The sequence below is a fragment of the Heterodontus francisci genome, chromosome 7, assembly GCF_036365525.1.
Source record: "Heterodontus francisci isolate sHetFra1 chromosome 7, sHetFra1.hap1, whole genome shotgun sequence".
In the NCBI taxonomy this organism is placed as follows: domain Eukaryota; kingdom Metazoa; phylum Chordata; class Chondrichthyes; order Heterodontiformes; family Heterodontidae; genus Heterodontus; species Heterodontus francisci.
In genome coordinates, this window is record NC_090377.1 from 61,751,552 (window position 1) to 61,761,100 (window position 9,549).

Genomic DNA, 9,549 nt, shown 5'->3' on the forward strand with positions numbered 1-9,549 from the left:
CTTTACTGAAGTCCATGTTGACAACATCCACTGCCCTTCCTTCATCAATCATCTTCATCACTTCCTCAAAAAACTCAATCAAGTTCGTGAGACACGACCTCCCCTTCACAAAACCATGCTGCCTCTCACTAATAAGTTCATTTGTTTCCAAATAGGAGTAAATCCTGTCCCAAAGAATCCTCTCTAATAATTTCCCTACCATTGACGTAAGGCTCACCGGCCTATAATTTCCTGGATTATCCTTGCCACCCTTCTTAAACAAAGGAACAACATTGGCTATTCTCCAGTCCTCTCGGACCTCACCTGTAGCCAATGAGGATACAAAGATTTCTGTCAAGGCCCCAGCAATTTCTTCCCTTGCCTCCCTCAGTATTCTGGGGAAAATCCCATCAAGCCCTGGGGACTTATCTACCTTAATTCTTTGCAAGTACTGACAGGTTGTCCTGGGTATTCTTGTGCTGAGGAATTCTAGAAGAAGAGGGTGCAGAGAAAAAAGGGTCTTGGTCTTAAGTCAATATTGCATTGTGAATGGCACCAATAGGAATGTGGAGAGAAAGTGAAAGACAGCATGCTTTATGTAGGTTCCAGATCATGATAACATTAGATAGGTCACAGTGTAAGTTAGAGATGGCATTGCCATAACCTACCCTGCTCTTCCTCAGCTACATTCTCAGGAAAGTGCTATTGTCACGTATCAGGCTGGATTTTGTTCTCCCCCAGACGTTGGGTTCCATAGCGGGGTGGGGCCTGCAGATGGCTCCAGATAAGGCCTGCCACAGACCTCGATGCCGTGAGGACCTGGCCTGATTTTCCTGGCGGTGGCAAGGCTCCATGGCGCACCCCCCCCCCCACCACCACCACCACGCCGTTGGGCGATGGGACCTCAGTTAAAATATTCAAATCAATAAAATTAACACAATTTTGAGGGCTCGCCATGATCTTTGGCCCAGCAGCCAGCAATCCTGCACCTTCAAATCCCCATCCGGGGAAACGCGGCGTCACACTAGTGTGGAGGGGGAGGAGGTAAGATTTTCAGTGCTGGTGGGGGGTGGGTGTGGTTGTCAAATAAACGTAATGGGCGTAGGGGATGGTGAAAAAGGTTGACCTTTAAACTTTGTGCAGTTTGGGGGAGGGAGGTCAGATGTAAAAGCCAAGTGGTTTTTTTTGGGGGGGAAGGGCAAATGGTTATTGTAATTGTTATTGGTTGGGGGTGGGGGGGAGAAAGGGGTGCCCTAAATTTATTTATTTACTTTTGTGGGGGTTACTTCTTTAAAAATTTAAATGTGCCTGCAGGGCTGGCTGTCCTTTAAAAAGGGCGCCAGCACCTGCGTACAGACAGCTGATGCCATTGCCGGCAACTGAAAGTCCATCCCCTCCATGTGATTGGGGGGAAGTGAGCCACCCCAGCCATTTACATGAGCTGCCAAGCAGGAGATTGCAGTGTCTCTTTGGCGTACAGGCTGCCCCTTTTTTGAACTAGCCACTGATCCACCATCCTATGCCCTGTTTATGTTCCTAAATTCTTGGCAACATTACAGCATTGTCAAGGAAGTAGGATTTCCTCATCTACTCTAATTCCAACTGTAATAGCTCCATCATAGAAGCATGATTACCTGATTCATTCATCACTCTGGAAAGCCATGGCCTCCTACTTTTACTGGACTGAAAGTCCTTTTTATGCAGTGTTACGCCAATGTGCTTTGTTGAATGATAATTTTCTTTAATCCATTGACTGGAGATCTGAATTTATATATTTTTCAAAAAGACATGTTAAAAAGACAAGCTGCCAAAAAGTCATCCTTTCAGCTTAAGATGATCACCTTGTTTGCTACACTGTATCTTACATTGCAAAGGACCTTGAGGAGGGAGACAAAATGTCTGCTAATTCCCCAGCAAGAACCAAGATCCAGGAAGTTTAAGGGAACCATTTGTTCTCTTTCATTTAGCAAGAAGAAGAAATACTGCTAACTGCCATGTCTGAATCACTAAGTGATTGTTATGTGACAAGTCCCTCCCCATCTGTGGTTTTAAGCTGGTGTTTGCTCTGCAGCAGAGGAAAAGCAACTGGATTCCAACATGAGCAGACCCTAAGTGGGGGTCTCTCTCTCTCTTTCTCTCTCCATTCCAGCTTGAAATCTTTCAAATCTGCTTGTTGACTGACCACCTTTGCATACTTCGGCTACAACCAGAAAACCCCTTGGAGGAACTCATCCGCATCACTATCTCGGAAAGACTCACCAAATCAGTCATCTACTTCTTCAAATTAAAAGCCTCAGGACCACTGAATTCAGCTAGAAGCCAGCTGAATCACCAAACTCCACAGACTGTATACCTTTTTTATAGACTCTAACTCAACCAATCTATCTTTCCCCACTCAGTAACCTATTTGTGTATGTGTAAACCTCTAGTGTGTATGTGAGTGCGAAAGTTGGTGTGTTGTTTATTATTTTATTAGTTCATCTTAGGTACAATAAAGTTAACCTCTTTCTTTGTTAACTCAAGAAAACCTGTCCGATTGGTTCTTTTTATGATTGTGGCAAGTAAGTAATCAAACACCTACTGAATTGGCCAGTATATCTACTTTAAGAAAGAATTAAACTTGCTGTGGTCGAACAAGGAGAGGAAAAAGAGGAAAGCCCTTCAACCCCTCCTCACTTGACTGTAACAGCAGGGTGAATGGGACCAATGTCCCAAAAAATGCTATTAATAAAGAGATATTCTTATTGCAGAGCAACAAGACTCTCAGAAAAATGTCATCACTATACTGGTAATAAAAAAAATCCTAAAATGTACAGCAACCAATGTCTTCAACTTGCGTCACAACTTTAAGGTTTGCTGCAGTGCTCCAACTTCCTCCATGATTCCACAGTTTTAATAATGCTTTGCATTGCATGCTGGCAGAATGCTGCAATACACAAAACACCTGGATCCAGGAATGCAGGTGGGTTCAGGTGCTTACAGTTTCCAAGGGGGTAGAAGGGCCCCACACATTTTTTTGGTTGCTGGACCCATGCGATTAATGGATTGCACAGGCCAATAAGTTTGGTGCAAGTTTTCTTCCGCATTTTGTGACTTTCACAGAAAAAGGAAGGCTGTCAGCGCTCCTACGTCTTTCATTTATTCGTTCATGGGAGTGAAGTCAACATCTAACTGCCCTTGAGCACTGCAGCGTGCCTCCTGCCATGGTTAACCACGATCTCCATTTGTGTAGGACTGTCCAGCAGAGGCCCGATAGTCTCTCGCCAATATTCAAATTACTCTGAGGTCAAACATCAGTTGGGGCCAATGCATCTCTGTGGTGGGCACAATTCCGACCTTCTACTCCATTGGCAGAACGGTGAAAGAAAATCTAGGCCCCCCCAACTTTGAGAACAGAGCAAATGTGAACCTGAGGCTTTTAAGAGAGGAGAGTTCAGTGTAGCAAAAATTCATTGGAGCTACTGGGTGGTAATCTGGCAGAACAGATCATCCACTCTTTGTAGAACTCATCTGATTTTGAAATCAATGGAGTGAAAATTATATGGGTTCTAATGTGTTCCGTCACATTGTACCCAGGCAATGGAGGTGAAAATTACACCCATTTTTAGAATGTTTTGGGTAAGCTTAATTGTATTTTTGAAAATTGTCTTTTTTAAAATTCGTTATCATGTTATTAATGTGACTTTTAGGTAAACATACTAGCATGGGTCAGAAAGCAAGATAGTCACTGAAAGCTGTTCATTATTAACTTTATCATTGCTGTTTAGTATATGGAAATAGTTTTGATTGGTTCTGTTTTAGTCAATAGAAAACATGAAGCAATCAAATGATTCACTTAACAGATAATGGTTTGTGATTCATTGAATTGATTTTTTAAAAATCCAATTTTTCAATCTGGATTTTTTTGTTCCTACAATGCTGCATGGATATTTTCCCATATTCTTTATACACTTTACTACGCTCGATGGACACACACTAGACAAAAGATTTATAATTACATAAATTACTTCACATCAGTGAGCTGGTGCCTAATAATCTCTACCACAGGGGTTGCCAACCTTTTCTTTAGTGAGAGCTACTTCTGATAAACAAAAAATATCACAAGCCACGAAAACATATATTGAAAAAATATGGATAGATAAATGCAAACTAAATATGTAGCTATTATAATTACATTACAATATATTTGATAAGAAGGAAAACTGATCTTAACTGTATTTCAGTGTGATACTTGGCACTGCATGCTGTCCACCAGTCCTGTGAAAATTCGTCTTGTAACTGGAAAGGGCAACCCTGATGGAGTCGCTCAGGTGCTTGTCGATTAGTCGGGTTCAAAATTTGGTAAAATTAAGGGATAAATAGTGCTTTTCCCCACCTAAACTCCACTTTTTCCTGAAGGCACTGACTTATTCCAGCATCTCCAGTACCTTGCAGCAGAGTGGAAACCCTAGATGATTTTATTTTCCCTTGTCTAGACCAATTATAGGCCAATTCAAGGCCAATTATAGTATTCCTACTGTGCCTCAGGTGACATCAGCTAACTGCACATCGATCAAGGAAAGGGCCTCCTCATTTGTATTGTTACGACCAGATGAGCAATGTGTCTAGGAGTTGCTTGCTGTCTTCACCTGATCTTATTGTAACAGAGTTTAATTTTAAACACACTTTGTTTTGAGCTCTCTCTTTGTGAATCCTTGTTCACAGTTTCCAATTATAAAGCAAATAAATGAGCACCAACAGACTTTCTTTGGTTTAAAGCAGAAAGATGAAATTTATTAAACCTTAAATTTAACTCTAATATGGTTCACGCCTACAGATATACGACGCGCTCACGCTAGCATGCACATGCAATTTAAACATGCAAAATAGGGACAGAAAAGAGCAGAAGAAAAGATAAGTAGAACAGCTTGAGGCAATATCTTGTTACTGTTTCCTGAGCTCACTGTAGTCTTTGATTGAAGTTATAGTCTTGCATTTCATTGGGGCCCAGTAATCTTCTGAAAACATTGTTCATGTGGCAAATCTTTCTCCCTTTGAGTTTCACGTGTCTTCAATGGTTTCAGTTCCCTGAGAGATGAGCAGGCAGGCAGACAGGCAGACAGGAGATGTTCTTGCTTCAGTTCCAGGAGCACAGGCATTCTGCCTTCAAGTTCCCTTTGTTGCCCAGCAGGCTAGTCATGTGACTTGTTCCTTATATGGAACAGTCTTTTCAAAATTCCTTTGTGGGAAGTGCAAATTTTCTGCAACAGCCATGGTCATTTGTCTATAACTGGTCTGATCACTTCTGTGTATTGGGAAGCAACTGCTGTGGCCCTCATTGTTTCAATATTGTCTGGTATTATGCAAGTGTCCTTCCACTCAGGGCTTGTGATTTTAAGTTTTTATTCATGTGCCGAAATAATGTGTGCCTCAGTCTTGGCAGGTACGGGTTTGCCTGACAGTATGAATGAGTGCTACATTGGGTGATGCATACTTCAACAGACATTTTTAAGTTTTTCCCATCCCTTGGTTAACGGGGCCCTTTGGTTGAATTCATATGGAATCCAGATGGTATTTGAATTAGGGCAACTGACAAAATGTGCAGCTGAATCCATAACTCAGAATCATCCCACTGCAGAAGTGGAAATTTCTCTGTTTACTAATGATGGGGTGGGGGGGGGGGCAGGGTGAGGGTTGCTAAATGTCCCTCAGAGCCTCGCTCACTAGTTTTTGAATGTAATCACTCCAGGAGAAGGTGCTTTTCAGCTGAAGGGGTTTTGGCTGTGGGTAGCAGGTCTGGCATGTATCTGGACTAAAGAAGGCAAGAATTTGCTGTCTGGGTTGACCGGGCCCCAGGCTGACAGATGACCTCTTGAAATCCTTTGGGTTGAGCACACCGGTTGCCAGGGGAATGCTTGTGCTGAGTTTGCTGTTTTTTTTAAACTGCTCACGTGACTGTCATTTTGCTGTAGAGGGGGAAGGCATGAAGCGGGAGAGTGTATGTGACCTGGACTCCTCATTCTGTGCAGCTCAAGCTGTGAGAAGGACCTTGCTCAACAAGGTGGACCATTGCTGCCGGCTGCTGCTTCCAAGAATCTGCCAGCTACCATGGGCTGTTAAAAACTAAACCAGAAAAAAGCAACACACAACTTGTCATGCAGACCCCCACTTGCCAAGAATGAGGCATATTAATTTTGTTATAATGTTATGATCCCGTAGTTTTTTTTCTGGGAAAAATGCACTGTGACTTTAAGGCTGGAAAAGGGGCAGTCCTGCTTTAAGGCAACAAGCTACAGAGACTGAGTCAAAGAATACATTCTTGTTGCTGGGATACAGCCATTTGGAGATCAAGGACATGAGATACATTGTTGCCAATTGACATTTGAAACTAGTTGAAACTGGCTTTTGGGAAACAACATGTACTGAAGGAAATGAGAGCTCTTTCTTGGTTTATTTAAACCTTATTTATTATACTCTCAGAATTCTGATGTCAAGCCAGATAAATTTCTTTAAAAAGAAAATAACCATTCCTTTAACTACTGAACTGTAATTGTTGAATTCGTCGCAGGAAGAAGAGCATTGTTTCAATTTCTGAACTAGATCACTGACTATCCTACCATTGAAGAACCTTTTTCTCCCCTTATCGGACAGCTGTGAAGACTTCAAGCAGCCTTGGACTAGTCCACATTGGAAGATTTCACTTCGGCAGGAGCATAAATATGCAAGGACTCTAATTTTTTTCTATTTTAAATGTTGTTTATTTCTTAGTAGTGTTTAAGAACTTAATTTTTCTAATTAAACAGTTAATTTGTTGATCTAAATACACCTTGTTTAGTTAGCCTCATTCGGGGGTTAATAGATGGTAAAAATCTGGCTAGGTCTTTCTTTAATTTGGAAAGTTTAAAATTATATTGTTAGGCAATCTGTGGAGGGATGGAATTGAATCAACAGGGCACTTATCCCATGACAATCAGAATCATATATTTTGATTGGGGGCTTTGACTTGAACAGTCGGTCGTAACATATTAAATGGGGCTCGTCCAGGATTGTATCATATTTAATTCAGTGGCTCGTGTCTGGGATCTAAATCTAACACCAATTACAAAGAAATTAAAAGAACCAGGTCTCTTGTATAATAAGGTACAGTCTATGCCAAAATAATGGCATTAGTGGTTGTAGCAGAGTTTTTGGGAAAGTAGAATGTTTCCCTGAATGACTTGATAACTTTAACTAAGAACAAAATTAAAAGAATTGGCAGTGAAATTGGTGTTGGAATTGAGATCAGGTGCCAAAAAAGCAGGGATAATTGACATAATAGCCGAATATCTGGAATTTGAAGATGATGATGATGATGAAGGAGAATACGAGGAACAAGAAAGGGAATATGAGAGACATGAAGGTTGTTGGTCCGAGAGTGATGCAGTGGTATTGGCTAGGATTCAGTTGGAAATGAAAAAACATGAGACTGAAAAAGAATTATGAAAACTTGAATTGGAAAACATGGATAAAGAGAGGGAATTTAGCCTAAAAGCGATGGAACTTTTTTTTTACCCATTCATGGGATGTAGACATTGCTGGCTAGGCCAGCATTTATTGCCCATCCCTAATTGCTCTTGAGAAGGTGGTGGTGAGCTGCCTCTTGAACCGTTGTAGTCCATGTGAGGTAGGTACTACCACAGTGCTGTTAGGAAGGGAGTTCCAGGATTTTGACCCAGTGACAGTGAAGGAACGGCGATATAGTTCCAAGTCAGGATGGTGTATGACTTGGACGGGAACTTGCAGGTGGTGATGTTCCCATGCATCTGCTGCTCTTGTCCTTCGAGGTGGTAGAGGTCGCGGGTTTGGAAGGTGCTGTCTAAGGAGCCTTGGTGCGTTGCTGCAGTGCATCTTGTAGATGGTACACACTGCTGCCACTGTGCGTCAGTGGTGGAGGGAGTGAATGTTTGTGGATGGTGTGCCAATCAAGCGGGCTGCTTTGTTCTGGATGGTGTCGAGCTTCTTGAGTGTTGTTGGAGCTGCACCCATCCAGACAAGTGGAGAGTATTCCAACACAATCCTGACTTGTGCCTTGTAGATGGTGGACAGGATTTGGGGAGTCAGGAGGTGAGTTACTTGCCACAGGATTCCTAGCCTCTGACCTGCTCTTGTAGCACAGTATTTATATGGCTACTCCAGTTCAGTTTCTGGTCAATGGTAACCCCCAGGATGTTGATAGTGGGAGATTCAGTGATTTTAATGCCATTGAATGTCAAGGGGAGATGGTTAGATTCTCTCTTGTTTGAAATAGTCATTTCCTCGCACTTGTGTGTTGTGAATGTTACTTGCCACTTATTAGCCCAAGCCTGAATATTGTCCAGGTCTTGCTGCATTTCTACACGGACTGCTTCAGTATCTGAGGAGTTACGAATGGTGCTGAACATTGTGCAATCATCAGCGAACATCCCCACTTCTGACCTTATGATTGAAGGAAGGTCATTGATGAAGCAACTGAAGATGGTTGTGCCTAGGACACTACCCTGAGGAATTCCTGCAGTGATGTCCTGGAGCTCAGATGATTGACCAACAACCAGAACCATCAACCTTTGTGCTAGGTATGATTCCAAACAACAGTGAGTTTTCCCCCTGATTCCCATTGACTTCAGTTTTGTTAGGGCTCCTTGCCATACTCGAAAGGCACAGACAGCTCTGTCTGAAACTGAGGCGAAAGGAGTTCAGGAAGGCTATTATATGGAAAATGGGGTTTTGAAGAGGAAATGGAGACTGCCTCATAGGCCTGCAGACGAAGACTGGACAGTTGTTGAACATAGTGGCACCACCTAAATCGCAACAAGGATTATTAAGGTTAGCACACAACATTCCTTTTGCAGGACATAGGGGAATTCGGAAGACCAAATCACACGTAAGCAAACATTATTACTGGCCAGGTTTTATAAAGGATGTGAGACAATTTTGTAGGGCATGCCATACCTGTCAAATGGTGGGAAAATCACAACCTACCATAAAACCAGGGGATGAAGTATTTGTGTTATTACCATTACAGGGAGAACCATTAAAAGCATGGTTCAGTGGCCCATATAGAGTGATCAAAAGAGTGGGTAAGATAGATTACTTGATTAACACCTTGATCACTGGAAAAAGACTGGTTGTGTCATATTAATATGCTCAAACAATATTACCACAGGGATGTCAGGTAATCAGGACTGTTGAGAAGGAAAAGGATAGTGAGGATGAGGCAGAAGCAGGCTTAGGAAATTCTCAGATTGAACCTCCAACTATTCAAATCGCGAATACAGAATGGCTAGGAAAATTAAACAATAGGCTTTACACTTCGAGGCAAGACAGCGTGAAGTCCTAACCAGGGTTTTCACAACGTTTCAAAAAGTTTGTAGGGATAAACCAGGATGTACAACCTTAGCCACACATGATGTGGGTATTGTCATGGTCCTGTAGTTTTCATTTGGAATATGCAGATTGCCTTTAGGGCTTGCAAGGGATCAGTATTGTTTTTAGAAGTAGCAAGCCTCAGGAGTTATAGGAAGATGCATTTTCGTTGCCTTAGAAACAGCCATTTGGAGATTGCGATTCAAAAGG